The sequence below is a fragment of the Triticum dicoccoides genome, chromosome 1A (assembly GCF_002162155.2).
Source record: "Triticum dicoccoides isolate Atlit2015 ecotype Zavitan chromosome 1A, WEW_v2.0, whole genome shotgun sequence".
Taxonomy (NCBI): domain Eukaryota; kingdom Viridiplantae; phylum Streptophyta; class Magnoliopsida; order Poales; family Poaceae; genus Triticum; species Triticum dicoccoides.
The window spans coordinates 336,352,479-336,364,063 of record NC_041380.1 but is presented as its reverse complement, the minus strand read 5'-3'; the positions used below and the strand labels follow the sequence as shown (position 1 = coordinate 336,364,063).

The window sequence follows — 11,585 nt, the reverse complement described above, 5'->3', positions numbered from 1 at the left end:
TTTATGGCTTCATCATAGAGAGGTGATGTGTATGGCAGAGGCCACCAACGATAGGGTACGAGAGAGAAAATGCCCGTAGAGAGGGAAGAGAAGGTGTGTCCGCGTGAGAGTAGTCGACATCGAGAGAACGTGTTTGTTCGAGAGACACCGAGGAAGACTACTATATATCGATGGTGCATGTAGGCAGGAATTAAACGAAGGGATGGTCTGATTGGTTTCGGGGATATAGGGGAAGAGTGAGAGGGGGTAGCTACAAGGAGATTGTTAAGTGTGAGTGTGTGTTTTACCAATCCAGGCGGAAGTTATGTGCACACAAGAAGAGAACGATTCGATGTGGCGTTAGGGTTGAGGGTAATTAACTATGTATGGAGATATAGAGACCTTCAACGTGCATGTGTGTGAGGTATACATGTATACATGGGATATGTGTGTGTGCGCGCGCGCATGATCGAGATAAAAGAAAGAAGACATAAGTCATAAGCTAAGATCAACGACATGGGAGAGACGGATCGGTATGACAGTATGCATGCATGCGAGAATGCAGGGAAGAAGGCCTGGCAATTGAGCATGTGTTTTTGTCTTTAAGAGATAGTGGCGTGGGCTGGAGCATGCAGCTATGGCGAGCAGAGGGAGTGAGGCACAACGATTGTGCAAAAGAAATCAACCTATAAATGAAAGAAGGTTGATGGAGAAATAGATAAATAGAAAGATAAAGATGCTAGCTAGTGTGCGTTAGAGATAGGAGTCGAGTGGATAAGAAGGCTGAGTTATGGGTGTGGGTGTGAGAGAGATGAAGAAAGGGTGCATGTGACTCACATACAAACAAATATCGGAGAGAAATGAGATCCCGAGAGACGGAGTTTTGTGTCTGCGAGAGAGTAAGATATTTCAAAACGAGAGTGATAACTAGAGAAACATATGAGGGAACGCAAGATATCTCTAGGGAGAGAGAGTGTCTGTGAGCGACATACAAGAGAACAGTGGAGAAATATGAGACCCTGGGAGACAGAGTTTGTGTTTGTGTGTGAGAAAGAGATATTTAAGAGGAAGAGTCGTAGGTTCTCATACCTAAGGAGTGAAAGACATCTCTGTATGAGGGGTGTGCGAGTGGCAAACAGGGGAATAGTAGAGAGAAATGAGACCCCGGAAGACAAAGTTTTGTGTTTGTGTGAGAGAAAGAGAATCCACATGGAGAATCATAGTTAGAGACACATAGCAGGGAGCGAGATATACTTAAAGAGAGATAGAGTGATGAAGGTCGAGGGAGAGAGTACCATCAGTGTGTTACGAAGATAAAAGATCATTGTCGACATACAGGTAGCACGAGAGATACCCGAGAAACGATGAACGCGTATATGTCTAGAGAGATAGTCATATATAAGCATGAGTGATAGTTATATGAGACGAATATCTGGATTAAATGGGATTCAAATATTTAAACTGGAGATTACAACATCGATAATATCATAACGCAAATTGGTGTATCAAACATGCATATTCATTTGAATTTGGGGACACGTGTAATGTTATATAGTTTATCAATATTGGTGATCCATAAATTCTTTAATTAGAAACAATGCATGGTTTATCTCTATTCCTAATGGAGCAGTTGGTAGCCTGGTATGGTTTATTTTCGTCCGATTATTTTTTGTCCCACCTTCCACCATTCCTTTGTACTGGTTTTATCTCCTGCCCGTACTGGTTTTTCTCTTCTCCAATCAAATTACTCACCTCTTTCCTTTTTTAGTACCGATGATTCCCCCATCTGCGCCCCTAATTAAAGGGTCACAGACCAGTAGGGCCAAAGCATGCCTGCATTGGCCATCAATTACCACAAAAGATTCCTAACTAATCGATCATATCTTGATTCTCACGTCATTTAATGATTGGAATTGATCCCGCATGCACTCTTTCCTTTGCACGCGCGTGCATCACGCCAGCATGGAAGTTGTTCCTTCCAATTCGCTGCACAAGTTGGATGTGGGTGAAGAGTGCTCGGGCATAGGCCACGGAGAGGTTGCGTCGCTGCCGCTCGTTTCCTACCCACACCTTACCTGTGGGCTGTGCTCGGTCCTTCTTTCTCCATGGCGAACTACACCGGCGGCAGCGGGGATGACCAGGCGCGGTGGTTCCCGCGCTCGTCATGCTCCACAAGCTGAACCTACCAGTGTAGATGGTGGCCCGGGTTGGGGCCGACAAGGAGGCGGCCACACTACGTGAGACGGTCAACTGCATCTTCAACCTCCAGATGGTCACCCCGACGACGCTGGTGCCCCGCGAGCGGTATCCCACATGTACCTCGCCGCGACGCAACCCTTGCTCTGTCTTCCATCAATCACTTTGAGGTGTACATGATGACGTGGAGGCACACAACCACCGCCGTATACGACGGACACACAACTCGGTAATGGTGGTTCCAGGACCAACACCTCCCGCAACTGCTCCTCCTCTTGGTTGTTGTGGTGCGCTGGTAGCTTCTTCATCTTCTGTATGTATGATCTGATCATACTGAACATGTATCTGTTGGATCACTAGAAGTCCCCGTTCCCTCCTGACTTCCAGTTACATCTACACTACTCCAAGATCCAGAGGCGCGCCATTGTCGCGGTAGATGGCAGCAGCAAGGGCGACAAGGCGGAGGAGGGAGGTAGAGCGTTCAGCCCATCCAGGTTACGACCACCAAATCGGCGTTGATATCATTCGTGCTGGTGCTGCCACACTTCGCGGAGGTGCTGGCCAGCCGACACATACGTCAGTGCATCATCTATCTCAGACTCTCAGTCACAGCTGTGATAATTAGAGTATATATATATGCATCTCCAGTTACAGGCCCATTTTTTTGTACATTCATTTATAGCCCCAGATTTTTTGGACATTCATTTATAGTCTCATTTTCCTTGGATGTGCAGATCTGGGAATTTAAACAATTCACCAACATAAGCCACTTCATGTATAACAGAATAGTTGAGGAGTAAAGTAGTGTCATATTCCGTATTACCATTCAGATTTCAGAGAACACAACAGTAATTTTTGATATTTTGCTCCGCAGGTGGAATTTATCACGGGAACCTACCTATATCCAAGCACTTCTCTGAGGCATTGTACACCTTCCGTCTCGGCCAAAACGATCACACCATAGGCTACTCGGCCAATATGACCACCGAACAGATTGAAGCCTATGACAACGATCTCGTGGAGCAATGCAGGTACAGTTAAAACTAACTTGCTCATAGTCTCGCTCATAGCCGTGAAAAAGCAAGTGCCGATTCTTTAAAACAACATCAAGTTGCACAATAACGTCAAGTTCTGATTCATGCTTGCTTCGAATTCTTGGTTCACGAAAAGAATTTGTAACTTTATCCTGTAGATTGGTTCATGCTCCATATTTTGATAAAATTGACAAATGTCAGATTTGATTCGTTAGATTCGGTTCATGAATGCAAGCACATCCAATCATCATCATCTTAATTTGGGCTCTAGCGCTCTGCTCTTTTTGTGAGGAATGTGGTCAGCATTGCTGCACAACACATCGATGGTGGTAGAAACAACACCCAAAAGGAGCGACGTCACAAAGATGGAGGACGCGAGCTGAGCTGACCCATTGCCAATTTGCCATGGAAGGTATTTTCGTTTCCTTTTGCCCCATGTTTTATATTTGACTGTTTGAACAATATTGTTATCAAGACTAAAGTCTTATGGTCTACGTGGATAATTTCCATTCATACTCCAAAGTAGATTCCCTAAATATTTTTCTAAATGTGGGTTCAGTTCTCCTTGACATTCATGATGGAAGTGATTTGTTTCTGACTCTGGCACAAAAACTACATGGAATTCCAGCCGTGCATGAAGCACATGAAGGGAAGTAGTAAGATATTAAGGTAGTGGTGTGTGGTTCTGCTGACTTTGTTAAGGCTGACATAATGGAAGATGAACTTGGGAGTTATTTTCAGTGTGAGCTGTGCGGTGGCTCAAAGTTGCAGTTTGTACATTACGTGACCAATGTCTTTATATAATTTCTTGCTCCTGCTCCACCTGTAGCAACATGAGCCACATTGAAGCATGTGGCCAAGAAGGTTCTTATCAAGACCGCAGCTTGCCCTGAGCAGGCCACGAAGAACGTCACTGACTCTGATAAGCATAGGAAGCCGTTAGAGGATGTTGTCGGTGGCTCTACCCTCGAAAATCTGCAAGAAGAAGGTCATCAACTAGCTGACCTCTGTGCTCAACCATTGGCCCAAGGTGAGAAATCCGATTCATCAAAAATCTATCTCCTTTAGTTACTGCTCGCGGGTTGTGTATCACCTCAGCTGATTTCAGTGCCTTGAGCTTTGCTTGCGTTTGTGAATGGCATCACATGAGCGGGATGAGATCAAGAAGTTCAACAGCAAAATGAGCTCACCATTGTCGAGTGTTTACTACATCTAGGTCATCTACAAGTACTAGAAGGAATCATATGTAACTACAACCATCCTCTTCATCATGTCTTTTATTTTGCAGGTATCATGTTTTTTATGTTTACGGGTAGCATTTATGTTAAAGGCAATTCTTTAATCCTTTTCTGAGCTGAAATACAAGAATGTAATCACTTAATTAGTGTATGATGGAGTGTTTGCTGATACAAAGCAATATTTATGTGAAGCCTCACTAATGTAAACTAAAGACAAACTATTTGGTAGGCCATTTCATTTTTAATAGGCAAGTATTTTTCAAGTCGCGATGCTTAGTTTATGGCTGACCAAGCAGTGAATACATAATAGCATTGAGTAGTAGGGTGAGGTGGTGGATGCTATCGCAGTCGCAGGGGGTGCAAGCATGTCTCAGTGCGTCTGGATGGTGACATGCACGGTGGATCATTGGCTACGATGGCTGATAATGCAGGGGCAGTTGTTGTTCAATTTGACAGGAAGAAACAATAGTGGTTGGGTTGAAATCATAATGAGAGGGTGATGCTGAGTTAAACAAAAATTGGGGAGAATCTTTATATGGGAGTCCCATATTCCTCTTGTATCCCGCAACCCTACTCACGACACGCTCGACATCCATGTTAGTCCCCTCTGATGGCTACAAGGAGCGAGAGAGGGTGGGAGAAAGGGTGAGTGGAGGAAGGGAGAGATGGAGATATATAGAGAAAGGAAGAGTGAGAGGGAGAGAGAAGGAAGGTTTACATTACGATTGTTGTCGAGTCACTCAAATATATATGCATTGTAGCCCGTAGCAACGCACGGGCGTTCTACTAGTACGCAATTAATGTCTAAACGGTATTACACTATATGTTGCGTGTGTGAAACACATTATACATGTTTGAGAAGTAAAAAAAACCCGCATGAAACACACATTAGTTGAAGACAGTTAGCGAGGAATGCATACATTGGATTTCAACATAAAGTGGTTTCAAATATTTGAAAATCCAAATTGATGGATACAACCTTATGAATCTGAGATCATGCCATTTGTAAACCATATTTATGTATAAAGGGTGTTGTGCTTTTGAAAGTATATATAAAAAATAATGTAGATAGAATTTTATTCCAATCGAAAATGGATCCTGCCTGAAAAAAATAGAATACAAACGGGATTCGAATTGAGTTGGCACAGTAAACATGCACTCTATAAAATTTGAACGAAGCGGGGAAAGTCGCAGTAACCGCCCGAAACCAAACTCTGCGAGATGGAAATTACTACTGCCTATCCCTGCCACGCAAAGCCTATCTGCTCGATTTCTATAGGTTTCGATAGGGGTAGGTTTGTAATTTCACTCAAACGTGACATAACCGCCTCTCACCCGGATTCATACACGGTGGGCGTCAAAACACATTGTGTCCTCGGCCGAAATCGACTCCCTCCCCGATTCATACATGGTGGGCGCCAAAAACAAACTCTCGTCGGCAAATATTCGGTGTATGCGAGATTACCGTCCTATCCCCAACCGACTAATATTGCTGTGATGTAGGAAATTTGAAACGGGGGCTAAGTTTGTAATTTTTCTCGCATTTGAGACAAGCGCGCCCTGAAGACATGGTTCCCCCCTTCCTCTCCACCTCCACTTCCCCATTCGTACTCCGTGGGCGCCAAAACACCCTCTCCACCCCAGCCTCCTTCGTCTGCCACCCCATCCACCGCCGTCCTCCTCCACCATGCCGGAGCTGATACCCCGACACTACCATCCATTACAAGAGATCGACCTCTCTCATCCACGGCTTCGGACTGGGATCCTTGCATCCCGTCCTCTCGCTTCATCCCCGTTGTCGTCCACCTTGCCGGCGCCGCTCCTACGACTGTCTCATCCACCGCGCCCCGCCGCCACCATCTACCCTCCTAGATCTGCTTCCACTCCGTCGACAGCCATCGCTACCGCAACAGCGTCAAATTCTCAGCAGATGCATACACGGCGCCGCACTAGAGGTGGTACTCTTTCGTATCTACTCAACTTATTTATTGCAGCAAGAAAATAGATCACCAATGCTTTACTATAATTTCTTGTCCATCAGTTACTTGCTAGTTGAAAGCAAACATTGGTTGCGAAGTTGCCTTTGTCCGGTTTGCACCTTTAGATCTGCCATGGCACGCTCAACACTATACTCCCAATGCTTATGGTTTTCCCCTTTTATATTCCACACTAGTTAAATCATAGTAGACTAAATTTCAAAATTGGGTCAGTCAATTTTTCAGAGCTCGCCGGAGTTCGCCAGTGCGAACGAAGGGGCTCGGGTGGGGACTTTGGTTGTGGGGGTGGTGGTGGGGCCTCGCCGAACGAAGAAAACTCGACACGGGTGGGGGCGGGGGTGGGGGTGGGGGTGGCGGAGGAACACAGGTGGTGGGGGCCGGTGGTCCGGCCGGCGGCCCGTGCGGTGTTATGTATGGGAAGAACCAGAGACGAGGAAGAAGAAGGGTTAGGAGACATGGGATCTTCATCCAACCGCCTGAAATGGTCGACTGACCCAAATGACAAAAGTCACGTGACTTGCATGTAGACATGCCTTTATATTCAGTACCATCATCATACCTGCTTAGCACTGCTCCTGAATCCATCAAGCTAAACAACGTGCCACTCATAATTCCAAACTTATTCCTCAAGTACGAATCTGATATGATGCTGATATTACTAAAACAGATAACATTTAATTGGTCAGCTAATGTTCCTACTTTACTTTCGAAAAAGCACGTGCACCACATATAGAGAGACAGCAGGGAGTTGCTTTCTTAATGCGCTCTGGTTCATCATGTGTGGGGGACTGCGCAACGAACATTTTATTATCCAAAATCTGCTTGCTCTTCTTTAGCATGTTCCTCTTCCGTTCTTCTTTAATAAGTACTCTCTCCATTCCTAAATACAGGTCTTTGTATATATTCCACCATGGACTACATATGGAGCAAGATGAATGAATCTACACTCTAAAATGTATCTGAATACATCTGTATGTGATCCATAGTGGAAATCTCTACCAAGACTTATATTTTGGAACGGAGGGAGTATGATAGTAGTACAGTATGTTCCTTGTAGTGAAGATGAGCAGGGACATTTGCAATGTAGAGGTATATATGGTCGGTTGGTATGGACACTTTGAACTCTTCGGGCCTCTTTGATTCATAGGATTTTGTAAACATGGGAATATGATTTGTAGTGGCCTGCCCACTTGAATCCTATAAGAATAACAAGGAAATGCGGGGAGTTGTGTCGCCTTTGAGAGTTACACTGATATTAACAGTACCGCACCTTCAGTTGAAGAGAGCTGGTATCTGAAGCCTTTCTAGCCGTACCGGCAATACTAGCACATATATTCCAACAAGTTCCACTTTGCTGATTTTACTCTGATGCTTACGGTTTTCCCGTTATATCTACACTATGATCTGTGTGGCTGCATTGTGTCACACTAGCAGCAGTCCACTCTTGAAGCTAAACACCGCAATGACTTACAAAATTGGCACCAAGGCATTGAGTGCCATTCTGGATGCAATGAAACTCATACGCTCTCCACCTGTTGATTCTTGTTCAGAATATGATCCTAATGACTATTCTAACCTCGAGGAGTCAAAGGCACATGGCATGTCCTGTTCACCCATCAAGGTGCCTGTTCTAATTTGGCAAGGTTTTATTGATTTCGCGTATCTTGCATATGTTGTATTGCATTTCTTCTACTTTGTTGCACCGCCATCTTCTTAGTTTACTCATCATATATGTCGAGATGCCATGCCCATCCATTATCAATACATTTTCCATCTGTCATCATACCATGTTTTTTCACTCAAATGTTGTTCTTGTGCATCAGACATCAAAAAGGAAGAAGGTGATTACCGAACCTGAAGGAGCACCAGCAAATTCCTTGAAAAACATGGTTGTGCCGGAGAAATCAGACAGCACCCCACTTATATTGGTTGTACAACCAGTGACACAAAACGTAGGACCGACTCCAGCAGACTGTACACATACTTCACTGGCCACATCACTAGTCGCACCACACAGGACCTGCACTCCAGCAAAAGGTATGCCGATTTCAGTTGCCATAGCACCAGCCATACCACAGAAAAATCCTACTCCAGCAAAAAGTACAGCAAGTCCATCGGCCGAAGACCTATCCCAACTGCAGAGACGGCCAATTCCTGCAGATTGGAACCCCACTCCAGTTATTCCCAGTTTAAAAGGCAATGCTTTCAATGTTGTTAGGGACTACGTGCATATATTCCCATCGTGGGAAGATTATAGTGAAGACAAGCACCATTTTCACATCTTCATGTCCCACTTACGTGTAAGTGCTATTATTCATGGTGATTATTTTCCTGTTTTCTGCTGATTGAACACATCAATGATTTACATTACATTGTTGTAAGTAGGCGAGGGTCAATCTGGATAGTCATGACGAGCAAAGCTTGCTTGCGCTTTTCAAGGAAGCATTGCAGCAGTATTGGTGTTACCTGAGGAAATCACACTTTGATGGCAAGTCTATAAATGAATTTCTGGTGAAGTCTCCTATGCTAAATTTAGAAGACATTGAATGGAAAAACCTTGTTATGCACTGGTCTCGTTCCGAGGATGAGGCATTGTCTTGATCTCGCATGACAATTTGAACTTCTACTTTTCCGCATGTGCCTTACGGATCTTTTTTGCAGGAAATCTGCTCGAAAAAGAATTCCAGTTTGAAAAGAACGACAGGATATCGCAAATATGTTGCCCGCTGCTTTGCTCTTGTTAGTACATGTTGTCTTGTATCACTATACTTGCATACATGCATGGTTTATCATGTGACAACAGTATGCATGATAGCTTGCTTAGCAATTGTTCGCTCCAAATTATCTGATCTGTATGAATGGTTACATTAGTGTAGAATATATCTAATGCTAATGAAATTTTTTAGCTCTGCATTATTCTTGTAGGTACTTGTTGTCCTTTATCAGTGTACTTATATTGACAGGTAGTTGTTCATGTACCATCATTCTGCAGCTTATTTTCCTTTGCCCTCCATTTTCTACACATAAGATCTATATTTACTCTTACCATAAGGTTGGATAACACCGATGGTACTGAAGAAGTTTAGCTCTGCATTGCTCTTGGCTGTACCTTTTGCCTGTATCACTGTACTAACATTTATAGCTACTTGGTTATGTAGCATCACTCTTCATCTTATCTTAAATATTCTCCATTTTTTCTTATATTGCCACATCTATATTTACTCTTAACAAAATGTAGAATAAAGGCAATGCTTATGAAGAAGATTCTGTGGTAAACTTCTTGAATCCCCCCCCCCCTCAGCATGGACAAGGGTTTTATAGAGCCTGCCTTCACCAATAATGTAAGTTTGTCCTTCTCAAGCCTTCAAACTTTGTTGTGTATATTTGGTTAGGCATGACTGCAGCAGCTGTTTATTTTTGGTGTTTGCATCAAATTGCATGTTTAAAGTTTATTATGTACTCCAGTTCATAAACAAAAGTTTGTCCTTCTCAATTTAAGTTTTCAGTTGTACAACCAAGTTCCTTCTTCATACCATGTAAATTAAACTATACAGAGCAAGTGATCTTATTTGCCAATCTGAAATGGGATAAATTGATAGCACACTAGCCATTGATACTTATGAGTTCTTGATCTGTAATCCAGTGGTGTCGCGAAGCTGCCAACTCCTTCACAATGTCATTTCCTGCCATCTCTTGACCTGAATAATACCATATTGTGTTAATGTTATTTTAAACTATGTCACTTTATTCATCAGTAAGAAATGTGATGAATTGTGAGCACTGATACTTATATGTGCAAAACATGTCATATGTCTGCTTGTTTGTCTTTCAGAGTGAGGAGGATATAAGTGTCAAATAAGTGCAGTCTCACCAGCTTGCTCAGCTGCTTGCGCTGCAGCTCCCGAGCAGGTCTAACCTTTCTTGAACTCTATTGAAGTGATGTCGGTTTTGTATATTATTTTGTCGGCGTGTTTAGTTGCACTCGTGGCGATCTTTGATGCCCAGTGTATGTAATATGTTGTCTGCTTGTGCTTTATTATCATAGTGGTGAACTTTGATGCCCAGTGGATGTAATATGCCTTAATTTCTTTATTGTATAGTCTAGGTTTTCTCTTATTCACGATGTTGCAGTTATTTTACTGTATATATATATATATATCTTGTCTTCGCAGTAAAATGGCCTAATCGTAAAATTACGGTACATAATCAGGCCGTCATACAAATCACCATGTATGATCCGCATCATGGGCCCCGTCATCTTGGTCCGTTAAGAGGCCTAAATGTAAATTGGCCCACTAGTAGATTCAGGCCTTTAATAGGCCGAGTAAACCGCCGGCCCTATTTTCCCAGGAAAACTCAATGGGCCTTTAGGAGGCTGAAAAATAGGTTGGGCCTGAAACGTGCCGAACAGCTCATGGGCCGGCAGCAGGCCGAAATAGACCCTGGCCCATGAATGTGCCAATCAAATCATGGCTTATAACAGACCAAAATTGTCTCGGTCCTTGTTTGGCCCAATCAGATTACCGACTGCGAGCAGGCTGGATGCAAACCGGGCCGTAGTTAGGCCCAACTATATGACGGGCTTTTAACAGGCCGAAATTAATATAGGGCTGAAATGTTAAACGGGCCCTTAACATGCCGAAACTAATATCAGGCCGAATTACTAAATGGACCTTTAGCAAGTAGGCCCAAAAGCATAGCGTCCAGTTGACGAGCCGAATCTGATATGGGCCATAATTTAGCCCAAAGCCTCTTAAAGGGCCGGACCTGATCTGGGTCGTAATTTGGCCCAGAACGTGGTAGGCTTTTAATGGGCCGAATCTCATATGGGCCATTATTAGGCCCGGAACGTGGCAGGCCATTAATGGACCGGATCAAATATGGGCCGACATTTGGCCCAAAACATGGCAGCCAGTTAATGGGCCGGCCTACTAGGGTCCTCAAAATCTTGTGGGCCTATAGCTGGGTCGGCCCATTAATGTCGGTGAAATCTAGTGGGCCTTTAGCTGGGCCGACCCATTATGGTCCACAAAAATCTTGTGGGCCTTCACCTGGGCCGGCCCATTATGGCACACAAAAATCTTGTGGGACTTTAGCTGGGCCGGCCCATTATGGCCCGCAAAATCTTGTGGGCCTTTAGC

General features: G+C 43.9%; 1 long non-coding RNA gene across 1 annotated transcript; it reads left to right on the top strand.

Moving 5' to 3' along the window:
- Positions 1–1,904: 1,904 nt before the first annotated feature.
- LOC119287195 lies at positions 1,905–4,673 on the top strand. Its single transcript, XR_005140783.1, has 3 exons — positions 1,905–2,751; positions 3,050–3,621; positions 4,039–4,673. It is a non-coding gene; the product is annotated as an uncharacterized LOC119287195 (long non-coding RNA).
- Positions 4,674–11,585: the final 6,912 nt, after the last annotated feature.